Source organism: Panthera onca, chromosome D4, assembly GCF_046562875.1.
Source record: "Panthera onca isolate mPanOnc1 chromosome D4, mPanOnc1 haplotype 2, whole genome shotgun sequence".
NCBI classification, from domain to species: domain Eukaryota; kingdom Metazoa; phylum Chordata; class Mammalia; order Carnivora; family Felidae; genus Panthera; species Panthera onca.
In genome coordinates, this window is record NC_138351.1 from 55158464 (window position 1) to 55164463 (window position 6000).

The following is a 6000-nucleotide window of genomic DNA, read 5'->3' on the forward strand; positions in this document are numbered from 1 at the left end:
AACTCACCAAGACCAAGCTCCACGCTGGGAGGTTGCCCTTGGCCCCATCTCCTCTCCACGTCCTCTGTAACTGCTGGACTCCAGAGCTGATAAGATTGACATTTACAAACCAGTTAGAACAGAGAGGGAACCCAAGGAGAATATATTTAGATAAATACCATATCTAAGTTATCTCTTGTTATGTAAGAATGAGTGAACACAAAATGCAAAACACTATACTCTGTCAGATAAATGCAGCAATCAAGTGATAGAGGAAAAACATAGTTTCATAATTTCAAAAAATATGAACTTTATGAAATAAAGGATCAAAAGTGATGTTATAAGGTAAAAGTGTGGGATAAAAATGAAGACTAGGCTACAGGAGAATATAAATTTTTTAAAAGATTATATTGGTAACTGTTAATGTAAATAACTTTAGGGTATAAAAGAAATTTAGAACACTGAAGAAAAAGGAGAAAATGAAGAATTAATTTAAATTTCATTTATGAGATGTAATAATTTCTGATATATGATATTACAATATTTTTACTATGTAAGTGTGAAGAAGGTATGACTATATATATAATGAATATGAAAATATGTTTCTGTGATTCTCACATAGATATTCCAATATTCTGTTTTACATAAAACCACTTAATGATTCAATTAACAGTTTTTTAAGGGGAAAAAAATAAGTTAGAAAAAAATTTTACTGAGGAAAACACTGAATATGCTAATATATATTTGTGATATTTTCTTCTTTTGTGTCACACAGTCTGAATTGAAACCTCTTTCATGCTCAGAGACTAAAAATCCCGTAAATCACTCTGGCCATAGACTGTGGTAAAAGCATCCCAAAAGCACGCAGTTTTTCCAAATTCCTGATCAGGTGCTTGAAATTTTGAGCCCTTTATGATTACTAACTTAATTTCAAGGAAAATCAAACAATACTGGAGTTTCAACTCCATTTCCAAATTCATTAAAGGCCCAGTTTTGTCTTTTTATCTTAGTTAAGTAACAGTGCTGAATATTAAAAAGCTTTCCTTGCAACTCTGACAGAAAATTTTAACAGATTCGGTTTGGCACCTGAGTGGCCATCTTTGAAAATCCATTCTTTCCCCTTAGCTTTACTGAGGTAGGACTGACAAATAAAATTGTATGTATTTAAAGTCTCCAAAGTGACAACTGGGTATACATACAGTTTCTGAAATGATTACCTCAGTCAGGCTAATTAGCACATCCATCACTTCACACAGTTACCTTTCGGTGTCTTGTGCGCTTGTGGGGAAAACACTTAAGATCTACTCAGCAAATTTCAAGGATGCTTTCGAAGGCGATGGTTTCTACCGTCTTTAATTATAATACTGCATGTGTGACTGGGTGTCTGCTACATGAACACTCTTTTAATTTCAGTGTTTCGTTCGCTGTCAGATTTTGGGAGATAGTTTTAGCAACAATTAAGAATCCGTTTTTGACTTTTAAATACTTGAGGCGCTACCAATGAGCATAACTGAAATAATCCGCCAACAATTTCCCTTTGGAAGAAACCATGAGGTTACCAAGGGCAGATAGTAAGGACCATATCTCAATCCACTCGCTTGGTGGCTGCCAAAAATCTTGGAATATTATTTGCAAGGCACAACATGAAATTGGGACCAAACATGTTTGAATGGAGAACATTCAGAAATAGCAATGTATTTATACTGTATATTTTTTTACAACAGTGGTATTATAATATAGGTCATGCTTTAACATTTTAGGACTGTTTAGCGGGAGTGTTCTTCCATACATATTATTATCTATTCTTTTCATTTTTTTAATGTTTATTTATTTTTGAGAGAGAGAGAGAGAGAGAGAGAGAGAGAGAGAGAGAGAAAGGGACAGAATGTGAGTGGGGAAGGGGCAGACAGAGAGGGAGACACAGAATCCAAAGCAGGCTCCAGGCTCTGAGCTGTCAGCACAGAGCTCGACACGGGGCTCAAACTCACAGACCGTGAGATCATGACCTGAGCCGAAGTCGGACGCTTAACTGACTGAGCCACCCAGGCACCCCTATTCTTTTCATTTTGAATAACAGAATATTTATTTTCTGGTGATGTCATATTACAGAATATTATTAAAAATAATATAAAAATATTTTGGTTGTTATCAGTTGTTAATAATTTTATGCTACTATAAATAAGCTGTGAAATGTAGCTAAATCTTTGTAAATATCCAGTATAAATTCCTAAAGGCAGAGTTTCTGGGTCAAAGGGTATGCATATGCTTGTAAAGCCTTTGACTGCTTCAGGCCTAAGAACCCTACAGAAAAGCTACATCCTATCCTCCCCCTCTTCCTCCTCTTTTTCCTCCTCCTTCCTTTCCTTCTTTATCCACTTTTCACCTAATTGCCACACAGCTCCAGCTATGCCTCCTCTTAGAAACCTTCTTAATAGTCCCAAAATAATTAGGCGACTGCTTCCACTCTTCTGCATCAGAAGTTTTTTCTTACTGTGTTTATAATTCCCCTCATTCCGAGCAAGGTTTGGGACCACATGATGTGCTTACTTACTTTTCGTGTCTTTATCTGAACTCTGAGCTCCTGCTTGGCAAGGTCCCTGGATTATTTATCTTTGTATCCCCAGCACTGAATACAATAAATTTTCAGTAAATGCTAGTTAAATGACTTAGGGGAAATAACTGACTCCTTTTGGTTGTTTGTTTTCAGCTTTTATGTTATTTTTTTCTTTTCCTTTTTCTTTTTCTTCTGAAGTTTTCAGAGATTCTAATAGAGCTGAACGTATTGATTTCAAAAAAAAAGGAAAATAATTATATAGCTTCAAGGTTCTAAACTCAGATACCCTCAATACTGTAGTATGCTCTAATAGTAATTAAAAAACTGCTAATTGTCTAACTCAAACAGTCAGAAAGGAGAAACAAAGATGTTATACACACTTTAACATTTATACCCAAGGAAGATAATGTTTTCCCCAAACAAGCACCCATTTATGAGAAATTTACAGGGATTGAAACTCACATCCCCAGCCCTTTGGACTTACAGGGTAGAATTAGTGATCACACAAAAGGTTAAAAATAAAAATACAGTAGCTGTGTAAGAGAGATAAACACTTTTCTTCCTTGTGTGGTTGTGAGAATGCCAGATTGCTGGTCCATTATTTTGGCAGGTGTCTCTTGGAATGAACTGTCGAGAGGCCTGGCAGGATTTGACAGCATTTTGACAGGACTGCGTCTCATACGTACAGGTCCTGAGCAAATTGGCTTCAGAATCTCCCTTAATGGAATTCCAAGTCAGAGTGATTTGAGGCAACCACGTCACTTTAGATTATTCTCCAACAGCCTCCAAAGACAACACAGGTTCTCTGTCAGCTCTCTGCAGACACGCTGTCCGATTAGCCTCGAGTTTTAAAAAGCAAAGGAAGTGAATTTACTAAATTTCAAAAAGAAAAAGGATTTTCATAAGCATGCCTCATGGGAGCCTCAGATAACTTGAATCCAAATCCAGTGCTAGCCACTGAACTTAAACAACGCACTTCAGTTCTTCAAGTCCAAGAGTGTTCCTGGGAAAAATGGGCTTGATAATAATATCTACCTGTTAGATCTGTTGGGTGGTTGAAATAAGAAAACCCGTGCAAAGTTCCTAGGGTGGTGCCTGGTCCCAATTCAGGTTCAGTACTGTCAACTCTGACTATTCCAAAGGACACTGCTTTTCTTTGTGGCAACTGGGACTAACAATCTCTGTGGTCATTTGAAGAAGTCACTTCCCATGCAAAGCCATCACCGCTTAGGCATAAAACACAATGTGTCTACGTCCCAGCAGAGCCCCAAGCATTCCTAGGAGAATACAAACAAATGTGCATTCAAATTCTCTTCACCTTACCATTCTCGGTTTTACTATGCATTTATAACATTTATAGAGGTATCTCTTTTTATTACCCAAGTAAAATATGTTCATTATAAAAATTTGGAAGACACAAAGAACCTTAACACAACCAATAGTAATCCCATGATCCAAATGTAAACACAGATCACGTGGGGGTATTTGTCTTTCTACTTTTATTTTTCATTTAATATTACTCTGTGAAGATTTTTCAATATCTTTAAATGTCCTTCTAAAACTCTGACTACACATGAGTTGTTTAAACTATCTCCCATTGTTTGACATTTAAATTCTTCCTAATTTCAATCTGTTATAAATTATCTTCCACTGAATGTGCTTTCATACACATCTCTACAAAATAAATGGAATTAATGGTTTTTAAGGAAGTATAAGATTTTCATAAAAACATACAAATTTATCTCCATATGTATTTTTTCTATATGTAGTTTTAATAGATTATATTCTCAACAGTAAAGTATGAGGATGTCATTTTTTTCTCACTTCCATTAGCATTGGATATTAACATGTAAGCATTTTTTGTTTCAACATATTAAAAAGGCAAAACTGCTGCTTTCTTTTGCAGTTTTTAGATCTACTGCCAGTATATATTTCAGTTATGCATTTTTCACATAAAGTATATATTGAGTGCCTATTTTGTGCCAAATGTATTGCCAATATTTTATTTATTCATCCATTTATTTTAAAATATTTATTGAGGGATTACTAAATAACTGCCATTTGTATTTTTCCTGTCGTGAGTTCCAACTTTTACTACAAAGTTTTTTTTTTATTAAGACATTTGGTTTTCCCCCAATGCTTTGTAAAAATTCTTTTTTTTTTTTTTAATTTTTTTTTTTTTTTCAACGTTTTTTATTTATTTTTGGGACAGAGAGAGACAGAGCATGAACGGGGGAGGGGCAGAGAGAGAGGTAAAAATTCTTAATGTAGAACACCAGCTTTTAATCCATCATACAGCCTGCCATGATTTTTCCAGTTTTGTGGGCCTTTTAATAATATTTACTTATAGGAGCACTCGGGTGACTCAGTTAGCATCAGACTCTTCATTTCAGCTCAGGTCATGATCTCACAGTTCGCGAGCTTGAGCCTCGCATAGGGCTTGGGATTCTTTCTCTCTCTCCCTGTCTCTGTTTCTCCACTACTTGGAGAAAATAAATAAATAAACTTAATAAATTTTTTTAATAATATTTATTTATAAGTCAGTAGTTTCATTTTACAAAGGAAATACAGGTTCTTATGAAGTTAGCATAATGAATTAACTGAAGATAGCCTGGTATTTCTTTGAAACAAAGCCATTAATGGTGGGGGGGGGGGGGCAGCATTCAGCTCCCACATACTCATTAGCTGAGTTTTTTAAATAAAATAATTACCATAATTTTTCCCAGCGTATATGTAGGAATTGGCCTTGTTTCTTCAATTTTGCTGGCCCACCATAAGTCATTGTGATTCTGTGAATTTTATCTTCGCCTCGGTAAATTTGTCTCCTAATACATCTTAGATCATTTTATTGTTTTCCTTTTGTTCTTGTTTCTTCTTTCTCGGCTCCTAATGTTAGATATCCTGCTGCTTCCTAGCATTATCTTTTTGTTGATTACGTTCATCTCCCTGGTCTCTTTTGCTATAGTTTGGGAAATGACTCAAATATAAATCCTAAATCACTTTTGAATGTTGGTGCAGCTTTTTCTTTATTGTTTTCTCTGTCATGTACGCATTCCATTATTGTTAGTGATTAATTTCTCTCCCTTCTGGACCTCAAACCCTTCTTTATTCCATCATCATTGCTATGAATTTTTTTCAGTCTTCTTTGAGTTAATAATACATATTCAGTTTTATAATTTTATTAATTGCACAGAGAAGAATCTATTCACTCTAGATGTGTGTGTGTGTGTTTTTAATTTGTTTACTGTAGAACTTTTCCAGAAGAACATTTATGCAAAGTGCAGCTTTCTCCTTCATTTTCTATTACAGCAATTTTGAGAGGCAAAACCCCATGCTATATATCCTTCTTTCACTCATTCTTACACAAGGAAAAGTCTGGCCAGGCTTTGTATTTATGGGAAAACTATGCAGGGGGATTCTCCTCAGCTACACTCACTCTCCTCCTAGATGCTGCCAGGATTTTCTTG